Below are 13,311 nucleotides of genomic sequence, written 5' to 3'. Positions count from 1 at the left end.
ATAGCCACACAAATGTGGTCCAGGCAACACACTACATTATCTTCACTGCATGTATATTTAAATATCCTTAAAAAATAAAGTTATGAAATTGACGCCAAAGTTCCAATTTTTCAACTCAGACGCGAATTCGCTTCAAACGCGTGAATGCACAAAAAGCACCACTCGCGCGTATCGCGCCAGACGCTCAATTCGCGTTAAATGCGCATAATTCGCGCAAACTGGACGTGCGAATGAGGCGGAATCACGTCCATCGCGCCGCAGGACCTCCAGACTCGCGTCAACGCGCCTTTCCATTGACTTAACATTGAAATCACTCGCAGCATTAGACCCCCCCTTTAATGAAATAACGAACTCAGAAGATTCATGACACGTTCACAAAGAATAACCGATAAGGCGATCACAAATTAGTGTACAGATTACGGAGTTAATCGCAAATTATTAGGGGGGCTGGGTAGAAATTTAGAAGGGCATGCTGAATGGGATCATTCTGCGATTCTTTTGCGCTTTTTGAAAAAACTGGTCACTATTCACTGCCATTATACACTGAACAAAATTATACTTTTGTTTTTGCCCCCATTTTTCATGAGCTGAACTCAAAGATCTAAGACTTTTTCTGTGTACACAAAAGGTCTATTTCTCTAAAATATTGTTCATAAATCTGTCTAAATTAGTGTTAATTTCGTTGACGAATAATTTTCGTCATAATTTTCGTCAACAATCTTTTTTCACTGACGAAAACGAGACAATAACTAAATAAAAACTAGTGTTGAATGACAAAAACTATGACGAAAACTTACTGTCATTTTCGTCAACAAATAAAAACGAGACGAAAAGGTTAGGGAGGGATGATTAGGGAAGAGATCCAGTCAGAACTGATATCCTGTGTAACAGATGCGCACATTTGCTTACACAATAAACTATATTTAATTACATTCCCATTTAATATATAGTCAGGAGGAAAGACCAGTATTTGACACATATTCAATTAAGTATCAGGGTTATAATAGTTAACTAAAATCATTAAAAAAACTTAATTACTTGAAATTAAATAAATGTTAACTGAAATTAAAAAATAAATAAACAAACTTATTTGAAGCTTTAGCTTAACCTGATATGGCCTACTAACTAAAACTATATAGATGTTTTTAAAAAACAAACAAAAAAGTGAATTGAGCTCTTTTGTGTATTTTTAATGTCAAAAATAAAATGATGTCAAAATGTCAGTTCAAATGACAGTCGGTTATGTAAGGCTTAAATACTTAATGTATTACAATTGACCTAAACTCATTAGATTTTAGGAGACTAAACCTACTGTAGATTTAGTCGACTAAAACTAAAAACAATTCAGGTGACTAAAATATGACCAAAACTAAATGGCATTTTAGTCAAAAGACTATGACTAAAACTAAATCAAAATATGCTGTCAAAATTAACACTGGTCTGAATCGGTGTTAGTGAGCACTTCTCCTTTGCCTAAGGCACACCTGTGCAGTAATCATGCTGTCTAATCAGCATCTTGATATGCCACACCTGTGAGGTGGATGGATTATCTCGGCAAAGGAGAAGTGCTCACTAACACAGATTTAGACAGATTTGTCAACAATATTTGAAAGAAATAGGCCTTTTGTGTACATAGAAAAAGTCTTAGATCTTTGGGTTCAGCTCATGAAAAACAGGGGCAAAAACAAAAGTGTAGCGTTTATAATTTTGTTCAGTGTATGAGGACATTTAAAAAAAAAAAAATCATCTATTGTGGTCCGAAAAAGAAATAACGGCATACGGCATTACAATAACACCAGGGTGAATAAATGATTTTCATTTTAGGGTGAACTATCCCTTTAACTGACATTAACTAACAATGGGCAATACATTTGTGCAGTAAATGACAGTATTTGATGTCCTCTTCTGTTCCTTCTGATAGCCTTTCATGGGTTCTTTTTCTCTTTTACGGTCTGTCCTATTTGATTATTTTTCTTTGATGTGCGCTGTCTTTCTGGTTTAGTCTCTGATCTGGACAGGCGAATACGTGTTGCTCTTTTAGCAGCTCATCATGATGACTCAGTGGGACGAGTCCAAATAATTCCCTGTGGTGTATTATTTATTGTCAACATTGTGTTGTTTTGGCTCTCTGATGCTTTTTTAGCTGATGTTGTATGACTATTTTAGCCATGTGACCTTTACGACTGAGCTTAGTGGTTTACTAACAAAAATTGTGTCCCAGATACTCCCTCTCAGAGGGTTCAGTTTCTGCTGGGCACTGAGGATGATGATGAAGAGCACATACCACACGACCTCTTCACCGAGCTGGATGAGATCTGCCTCCGCGACGGAGAGGATGCTGAGTGGAGAGAAACCGCCAGGTACTGACCCATGTGACTTGGTCATGTGATGTCACCTCAACCTTGTCTGGATTAATGCTGCGTTCACGCCATGTTGTAATTACCATAATTATGAGATGACAACCCAGGACGTCCTACTTGGAGCTGTTCACGTCTTATGCATTTTTTATGGCAATCAACGGTAAAATTAATCTGTAGGAGTCAGGTGGTACAAGTTAGAGCTCTCAGAAAATTCCCATCTTACAAGTTGGATGTTAACGCTCTTTACAAGTTAGAATCTCGTAATTATGTTAAATTCGACATGGCGTTAACACACATTTAGTCATTTAATACACATTTATGGGTCAAATCAGGAAAGTATTTAAAAAAGAACTAGTTTAGAATGCATGTGCCAAGTTTTTAAAATATAATTTTTGTAATCCTAATTTTATTCAGTGACTCTATAGTAAAAAGCAAAAATGTATTAATTTTCATGTCATAAAAGCTCTAATATTTTTTTTGTAAAATCTGATTTTATTATATGCTAAAAAAAAAGTGGCTTAAGCATCTCATAAAAATAAAGATTTATTTGTTTTCAATGAAATGTTTTACATTTGTTTTTGTCCTCCTTGGGGTTATTTGATTTGACAGTTATGTTTTGAGAGCATAAAAATTATCTGATATCTAAAGAAAGTTAGTGTAGTATAAACTATAAACAACATACAGGGAGCATTTTGTTGTCATGTGACCAGTCCAAGGACAGGAAATGACATCATTTCCTGTTGGACATCACACTGTAGGACCTTATGGCCACATGTCAAGGTCAGTACATGTAAATTTCATAAACATTTCATAAACATATCAGATTTTTTAGTATATGTTATGGTTAGTTGAGGTTGTCAAGTGGTAAAATAACAAGAAAATGTTATTGTCTAAAAAAAAGCCTTTTCGAATATTATTTTGAGCGTAATGATCAAGACATCAACTTTTTACCTGATGATAATGTTATAATTATAACAATTTTGTTATCATTTTCAAATTTTATTTGCCATTTTTAGAGCACAAAGAAAATTTGTACACATACATTGGAATTGTACTACATTTCCCTTAGAGTCTGTTTATACTATGTAAACCTATTTCTATGAGTCACTGCTGCTGGATAGAAGCTGTTATAGAAGCGTGTTTTGTGTGTTATGATACACTCCGCTCTTGTATGTCTCAGGCTGTAGGATTTATGTTTGGGCCTCAGTAGTGAGTGAGCTGGGTGATGAGTGTCAATGAGTATGGACTGAGCTTTCTTCTTATAGCGCTCTGTGAACAGTGTGGTCATGGGTGGGAGGTCAGTCCCAATGATTCTCTCTGCAGTCTTTATAACTCTTCTTCTCTGCCTGTGTTGCATTTCTAAACCACACGGTGATGCCATATGTCAAGACACTCTCTATGAGTCCTCTATAGGCATGAAGCCTTATAAAATACAGGCGTTTTTGAACTGTCTTCACTGTGGTAACAGTGTTTGTATTCCAGCTCAAGTTAGATGTCAAATACAGGCCAAGGAATTTGTGGCTGTTGGCCCTCTCTACCACAGTGCAGTCCAGCGCCACGTTGTTTAAATAGCAAATGCACTGGCGCCCATCTGTTCACCATGGCTGTGCTGGTCTGAAAACCAGGCGTGTCCATGCGCATTGTTGGGGTGTTGCAATTTTGAGGAACTGAAAACGACTGCACCATTGACCAACACAAACCTGGTCTAAAGTCAATAGTGCAGTATTTTTTGTGTTATTTAAAGGTTGAGTTAGTAATATGTGCCTATAGGCGGGTGCACAACGCACATACACTCTGCTTATGACACACACAGGGACGCACAGCAGCACACACACATTTTTAAATATTAAAAATAAAAGGATTTCTCTCTGGAGAAGCGTTCAGTCTTTCCGCTCACAAATTCCTCATGGCGCGAGTCTGCCATGGTGCGAGTGCAACTGGCTTTTATTTTATTTTATTTATTTTTAATTTTAATTTTTATTATGCAAACAGACAAGTACAATATTTACAAATGAGAAATTAGATGAAAATGACATAGACCAACAAAACATACATTATGGTTAGTATGATTTGGGTATATGTGTGTGTGTGTGTGTGTGTGTGTGTGTGTGTGTGTGTGTGTGTGTGTGTGTGTGTGTGTGTGTGTGTGTGTGTGTGTGTGTGTAACTGTAACTGTAACTGTAAGTGTAACGGTGTGGGAATGGAAAAATATTTGAATAAAGGAGCATGTAGGGAAGTACAACAGACAAAACCAGAGTAAAAAATCAATAAATAAATAATAATTTTAAATGACAATAATAATGATGAAGTTTGTAATAGTATCCCAAAAAAACAAACAAAAAAACAACAATTGGAAAATGGGGTATGAGGAAGGTGACAACAGCAAAAGTAATAGCAATATTAATAATAATAATAATAATAATAATAATGCTAAATCAAATTAATAAGAAATAATAAATAGTAATAATAGTATTAGCAGTAGTAGTAATGATAAACATATGAACAAATATACTCATTTCATCCGGAATGAGGGTGAGGTTAAAGGATCAGGAAGAGGACAACATTTTTTAAATAATAGTAGTAATAATAATAATAATGGTAATATTGATACAGCCATTAATAGTAATGATAATAGTAGAAGTTGTATTAGTTATGATAATAACTGGCTTTTAAAGGGAATGGGAGATGAGACTCTGATTGGTTTATTGCACGTTACGCCCAAAACACACCCATGACTCATTAAGAGACTAGGGACAACCCTTTTAGACCATGCGCCTGGCGTGCAGACCGTTGTTTCCATCATTAAACTAGCACAAGTGGATTCGGATACACCTTAAGTGCACCTGCGCCATGAGCTCAGATCATTAAAATAGGACCCCTAGAGTCAATTCTTCTCTTTTTTTGTCAAATATTATATTGATGTTTTTTAAAATGCATGAACCCAACATGATGAATGCAAAGATAATATATATAATAACTTGAAACACAAGCTTTTACCATCTACGACATCTTGATTTGTTTTTAGCCGACAAATAATGAAGCAATATTTTTCGGGGGGCTTTTGACATGATGTGTTGATGTCCAGAGTTTTTCAGAGATTGATTCTTGGCTGCTCTGATTTGTTTTGAGAGCATAAGTGATGCATTAAATCTGTTGAGCGGCATTAGTCTAAGAGAGCTGAGGTTATATAAAGAACCATTGTTGTGTAATGTGTGTGTGTGTGTGTGTGTGTGTGTGTGTGTGTGTGTGTGTGTGTGTGTGTGTGTGTGTGTGTGTGTGTGTGTGTGTGTGTGTGTGTGTGTGTGTGTGTGTGTGTGTGTGTGTGTGTGTGTGTGTGTGTGTGTGTGTGTGTGTGTGTGTGTGTGTGATAAAACAGAAAAGCTAAATACAGCACTTATAATGATGATGATGATGGTTTCTACATTGTCGTGTGGCATCACATCTAAACGCAAGTGCATTCAGCACGGGAATTATTTTTATTTTGTCTTCGTGAAGTAAAGACAAAATGTAAACGGTAGTCCTTTATATTCAAAAATATGACATTTTAACACAAATCCTCATTTACTTATCCAGTTAAGGTTAGAAAAAGGGCATCACAAAAATGATTTTTCTCGTGCATGTCATTGCAAACATTAAATGACAGTTCATAGTAGGGCTGCACGATTTGGGGAAAATATCTAATTGCGATTATTCTGGTTAAAATTGCCTTTGCGATTTGAATGCAATTTTTTTTTTTTTACAAATGAAAAGTGTGTGTGTATAACATTTTGTGTTTATATATTAATATGACTAATAATAATTATGATTATTATTATTGCTAATTAAAAATATTTAACAAAATAAGAAATATTACTATTACAATAACATTTTCATTATTAAAAATAGAATAAATATAACAAACTACTACTACTACTACTACTAATAATAATGATAATAATATTTATATTTTACAGAAAATTTATTTTACAAAAAAAACTGCTGGGTTTCCTGTTAATATGACAAAAAATCATTAGAAAGGTCTAAGGATTTATCGTAAAATTATTATAATAAAAATCTATGCTTTTTATCTGTGATATCAATTTCTTAAAGTCTATGTCTTTAATATGAAATATGAGCCTCTTATGCATCCTTTGTGGGGAAGAAAACACCTGTATATTTAAGAAAAACATATGGATTGTCATATATATTTTCACGTGCATGTCATTGCAAACATTAAAGGACAGTTCATAGTGCTCTCCAGTTGCAAAAGGGAATATTTGACGTGAAATAAAGGACGTATGGCTTGAGCGCTGTATTCTGCTTCTTCTGGATTAGTACGAGAGCTTCGTGTGAAGGTTCAGTTGTGAATTTTCCACAAGCATTGGTCATTGTTTTGAACTGTGTCCAGGTGGCTGAAGTTTGAAGAGGACGTGGAGGACGGCGGCGAGCGCTGGAGTAAACCGTACGTGGCCACGCTCTCTCTGCACAGCCTCTTTGAGCTGCGGAGCTGCATCATCAACGGCACCGTCATGCTGGACATGAGGGCCAGCTCTCTGGAGGAGGTCGCAGGTAGCGCTTTCTGTGCTTTTACATTCAGAGCGACTTACCAGGAGAGGAACAAAGCAATTCGTCAAGGAGACAATAATAGGCGTAATATATAAGGCCAGGTTTATTTGACAAATAGATCAGGAAACAAGCTAGAGAAGAGGAGGGATGCAGAGAAGATTTGTGTGTGTCTGTGTGCTTTATTTGAAAGAAATGCAATAAAGGTAAAAAACATTTTTTTATTGAACTGATTCAGTAGGCTATAAAAACATTGGTGAAATCTAAGGGCGTTTTCACACCTACCTTGTTTGGTCCGGATTTTCAGACTTCAGACTTGGTCCGAATCAAAATGACAGGTGTGAAACCTCCCCTGGACCACGGTCCGGACCAAACAGATGAAATTTGGTCCGACGAAAAGAGGTCGTCTCAGTCCGGATCAAACTGAACAAAGGTTCGGTTCGTTTCTAGTGTGAAAGCATTTTCTGTATGGTTCGTACTTTCAGACTATTTACAGGAAGTTCCTGTTTATGTTTAAATATTATAATGTTATTTTTAAATTTCATCTAGGCTACACTGATTATGAAAAGTGAAAAGATGCGCAATATGTCAGAAGACAGAAGGTCAGAAATGATTTTGAACAAAATTTTTTATGATTTTGCTTAGAAAGCCTTTCTTTAATGTGAATTTGGTTTTGTATAAATTGTATCTTAATTTTAATCGACGTTTAATCAGATAATTGCCTGGATTTAATAAATAAGAAGCAAATAGTCTATAGCAGACAATAATCACGGGAGCGATCACATGCTTTACACATGAACTGGAGCACGTCTCAAATAAATCGAAACTCAGCAGCTACTTGCCTCACAAACATGAGAAATATGTGTATATAAAGCTTGAAATGTCCACTTTTAATCGTAACGAATAAAAAATAGTCAAGCAATGCGCACTGTTCAATAGTGGCAACGATATGCGTCCGTTCATTCATTCTTGTCGAAGACGCTGACGTCAGACGCACGTCCGTTTACAAACCAATCAATGTCCAGATGCCGCCCACATAGATGATGACGAGTGGACGACAATGTGTCATATAAAGTTCTTTAGTGCGCTTGCATAATTGCAATGTGAAACCAAACCAAAACTAACCGAATGTAAAAAATGTATCAAAACATGAACTTTGGTTCGGACCTTGGTGCGAACTTTCAGGTGTGAAAACGCCCTCACTTCTAGGTCACATTTAAAGGGGTGGTAAAACACATTCTTTTGAAGGCTTGATTGTGTCTGTGGGGTGCACTGTAACATGTGTTCATGCTTCGTTTAAAAAAAAAAAGCCTTATTTTTCATATATTTGACCTTTATTCTACACTGCTCTGTCCCTCCTTGTAAAACGGTCTGATGCTTTCCGGGTTGTATGAAGCCAGTCCCTCAAAAATACGCAGTGGGCTCAGATTGGTTAGCTGGCCCAGTGTGTTGTGATTCGCTAACCGCCTAGTGCACGTTTGTCGGAAACGTCACGCCCCTTACCGGAGGCTGTGCTTTGGTCAGTGTTAGAAACAACGGCGTCAATAAAACCGTATGAGCCCGAATCAGACCCAGAACATTTGAGTGAAGATGATCGAGCAGAAGCTGTTCAGTCCTCGAGAGTAAAGACTGCGGATCTATAATGATCGCTACTGAATGGCACTTTAACTTTTGTATTTTTAGAACGATTATAGCCAAATATCTGTTGCAAGAACTAACCCAAAACGAACACTAAGCACTGGCTTTAACTAGTAAGTTAGCCAAATCACACACAGAACCATGTTTAGCATGCCTGAAGATAAACAATACATAAAAGCTCTAATCAAAGAATCATTTACACTAATGTCAGGTTCGCTGTTGAGATTTTAACGTTAGTGTTTGTAACGTTAGGTGTTCGTCGGATAACGTTAAGTATGAATGAGCATTTAACAGACTGGTTTGCAGAACAGCGTTGTCATCTGTTTACTTCCTTGCTACAACCTATTACAGGAAAACACATCGATTAAAAATAAATCAGACTTACAGGTTGTGGCCCGTAAACAGCTTCTGTTTGTAAATCCAGCTTTCAGGACAAGCCGTTGTGCATATCCTGTATTGAACTCGTGAAGTTTGTGGAAGTTTGTGTTGTCCTCCGTGAAATGTGCAGCGCGCGCGTCGTGCATCCACGCACCGGCAGTGTTTTTTTCACGCAGCTGACGTTGTGCAAATCTGGCATTGAACTCGCGAAGACGGTGGATGTTTTCCTCTGTTAGATGTGCTGCAGGGAGCCCTGCGTGCGCCTGATTCCCCGCTGACTCAAACACACGTGCAACATGCTGTATGTTAAACGCTCTGCAACGCACCCCCATCCCAAGGAAGGCTGAACAGAGCAAGTACCCCAGACCTGCAATCCGGATGAAAATAACAGCGTTTCCTCGGCATCGCAGCAACACCACTCCTGCCTAACTATACCACAACAGCGCCGCGATACAAAATGGCCTCACCCCCCCTTATTTAATATTCTCGGAGGAGGGGTTTATGTAAATATTGAGCCTGTTGATGTCACCAACCCTGGAGGAATGTGTGTAGTCACCTGCTGGCCGTTTGCTGTAGTTCTTAGAAACTGATTTCTTTAAAAGCAAATATCTCCCTTTGCTTTAAACTTTGAACGTTGTAACTTTGCAGATGTTGATTATGCTCAAGCAGCAACATTACACGTTAGCTAAAGTTAGAATAGTGAAATCGTGGTTTACCACCCCTTTAATCAAAAAAGTAATAATAAGACTTTTTAGGACAAAGTTTGCATTTTTATGAGAATTACATTAACCAAAAACCACTAGAACAGTGTTATACGTTTTGACTTGTGTACTTACATTATCCCAAATGTTTCCAAGATGTTAAAATCCAGAAAGATAAGTTATTTTAACCAGGACACGTGTCCGTGCGTCGCCTATAAATGACAATTTACATACCAGTAAAATCTTACGATTCTTGATTCCAATTTTTATACCACAACAAAAGGCATAATTTTCTTTTTGTAAAATATAATTGGTTGTTTTTGGTTCAGAACTGTGAACTGTGACCTAAACATGTTTCCGTGAGACTATTCTTTTCCGGTACTTATAAAATGTTTACCATCTTTGGTCAAATGAGCTTCCCTTGTCAAATTATCACATTGTAATAGGCTGTGGATGTGTCAGTGCTCGTGTGCCGCAGAGGAACACCTTAAACTGAGTTCAACACTTTAATCTCTGTGGGATGGGTGTAAAACAGCTCAAGCCATGTGTACAGATTCTCAGTGTTTACAGCTCAGGTAATTGACACGTATGTACAAAGATTGAGTGAGCAGCAATATTTCATGAGAAAGTGTTGCATATTCATTAGGATATAGGAGATGAAGGTTAAAATCAGTAGCATAAATACTGACATTAAATTAGAGACTGAGGCTTTTTATTTCTCTGAATATTTCTTAAGTCAATTTCGGACCTAATCCTTAAAAGGGGTCATGAATTGAGTAATCAAATTTCCCTTGTTATTTTAACATGTAAGAGATAATTTTACTATTAAAGCATCCTGTAAGTTTCAGAACTCAAAACTTCCTTGTTAGTCCCAAAACGGCTTTTATAGATACCAAGCTTTGAAAACCAGTCGTTTCGGATTTTGTCTCAGTATGACATCATAGTGTGACAAAAGACCCGCCTCTGAAGAAGAAGATCAACGCCCACTTTTACATCATTGCCTCTTTAGTCCCGCCCACTGATTCACGCAAGCACAGGATTACTCCAGCAACAAAACCATATAGATGTTAAACTATAAACACCTTTCTGTAATGTCTTCGTTTCAACACTAATATAATAAAATTTGATACTACCTCAAAAATGCTTTAGTAAATATAAATAAAAATTATTAATTTCCATGCTGTCAAAGACTGGAGTATTTTTGGTGTTTAGGTTTGTTTTCTTCTGATTCAGGATCAGACTCTGGCTCAAACATGTATGGCAGAATTTCACCGGTTGTTATTTTTCAGCATCAGAAGTTTTCAAAACAATTCCACACGTGTAGAGGGAACATTAAAATTCCTTTTTAATATGCAAAACTGTTACCCAATCATTGCAGTGGGCGTTTACTTCCAAGTCTTGAATTCGGTATGCCTATCAAAACTTAGTGTTTCAAAGAGAGGATCAAAAAAGGATAGAAAATAGCATATTACTTCTTAAAATCTTGCTAACATTATAAGTGAACGTTTTAAAAATGCAGTTAATGATCCCTTTAAAGTCTTAATTACAAAAAACTAACAATTCCACCATTATTACTCAGGTAAAAATATTACAGTATATTTGCACATTTTCATGTACGTTCAATGCATTAGAACAATCATCAAGAGGTGGCCGTGCTGTGGAAATGCATTGTCTTTATCGCTTCGAGTCGGTCATGAATTATACAGCGTTTGCACCTTCTCACTCTCTGAAGCATGTGAATTTTGCATTACTCAAAGCTGTTCTGCATCTTCAGACACATGAGACGGATCTCTGAGCAGCTGCTCCATCGGTTGTCATCAGCATCAGTGTCAGTTTCTGATGCAGAGTTCAGGGAACATCTGCACAATAGGCACAGATGAGCTTTTTTGACAAACATTTAGCACAGATTAGCCATTTAAAGAGCACATTAGCTCCGTATCGAGACAGCACTGGCCAGACGTATGCCTTGCGGGGAATTCATGCCTTTAGAAATTCATCATTCTATTTATTATTCAGGTTTGAAATGAATAATTAACACATATGAAGTTGAATATACCATTTGACAGCTCTATAACACTGCACATCTGTGCTGCTGTTTTAAAGATGACAATAAACACGAGAAAAGAAGATATAAACGATATTGCAAAACTATTACAATTTTGTGGTGATGTTAAGCGTGTTATTTATATATATATATATATATATATATATATATATATATATATATATATATATATATATATATATATATATATATATATATATATATATATATATATATATATATATATATATATATATATATATATATGTATTTGAACACCCTGCTATTTTGCAAGTTCTCCTCCCACTTAGAAATCATGGAGGGTCTGAAATTGTCATCATAGGTGCATGTCCACTGTGAGAAACATAATCTAAAAAAAAAATCCAGAAATCACAATGTATGATTTTTTTACTATTTATTTGTATGATACAGCTGCAAATAAGTATTTGAACACCTGTCTATCAGCTAGAATTCTGACCCTCAAAGACTGGTAGTCTGCCTTTAAAATGTCCACCTCCACTCCATTTATTATCCTAAATTAGATGCACCTGTTTGAGGTCGTTAGCTGCATAAAGACACCTGTCCACCCCATACAATCAGTAAGAATCCAACTACTAACATGGCCAAGACCAAAGAGCTGTCCAAAGACACTAGAGACAAAATTGTACACCTCCACAAGGCTGGAAAGGGCTACGGGGAAATTGCCAAGCAGCTTGGTGAAAAAAGGTCCACTGTTGGAGCAATCATTAGAAAATGGAAGAAGCTAAACATGACTGTCAATCTCCCTCGGACTGGGGCTCCATGCAAGATCTCACCTCGTGGGGTCTCAATGATCCTAAGAAAGGTGAGAAATCAGCCCAGAACTACACGGGAGAAGCTGGTCATTGACCTGAAAAGAGCTGGGACCACCGTTTCCAAGGTTACTGTTGGTAATACACTAAGACGTCATGGTTTGAAATCATGCATGGCACGGAAGGTTCCCCTGCTTAAACCAGCACATGTCCAGGCCCGTCTTAAGTTTGCCAATGACCATTTGGATGATCCAGAGGAGTCATGGGAGAAAGTCATGTGGTCAGATGAGACCAAAATAGAACTTTTTGGTCATAATTCCACTAAACGTGTTTGGAGGAAGAAGAATGATGAGTACCATCCCAAGAACACCATCCCTACTGTGAAGCATGGGGGTGGTGGCATCATGCTTTGGGGGTGTTTTTCTGCACATGGGACAGGGCGACTGCACTGTATTAAGGAGAGGATGACCGGGGCCATGTATTGCGAGATTTTGGGGAACAACCTCCTTCCCTCAGTTAGAGCATTGAAGATGGGTCGAGGCTGGGTCTTCCAACATGACAATGACCCGAAGCACACAGCCAGGATAACCAAGGAGTGGCTCTGTAAGAAGCATATCAAGGTTCTGGCGTGGCCTAGCCCGTCTCCAGACCTAAACCCAATAGAGAATCTTTGGAGGGAGCTCAAACTCAGAAACTGAGTGTTTCTCAGCGACAGGCCAGAAGCCTGACTGATCTAGAGAAGATCTGTGGAGGAGTGGGCCAAAATCCCTCCTTCAGTGCAAACCTGGTGAAAAACTACAGGAAAACGTTTGACCTTTTGTTTGTAATTGCAAACAAAGGCTACTGTACCAAATATT

The sequence above is a fragment of the Gobio gobio genome (genome assembly GCF_949357685.1).
Source record: "Gobio gobio genome assembly, chromosome: 7".
NCBI lineage: Eukaryota > Metazoa > Chordata > Actinopteri > Cypriniformes > Gobionidae > Gobio > Gobio gobio.
Note: the sequence above shows the minus strand (reverse complement) of the source record.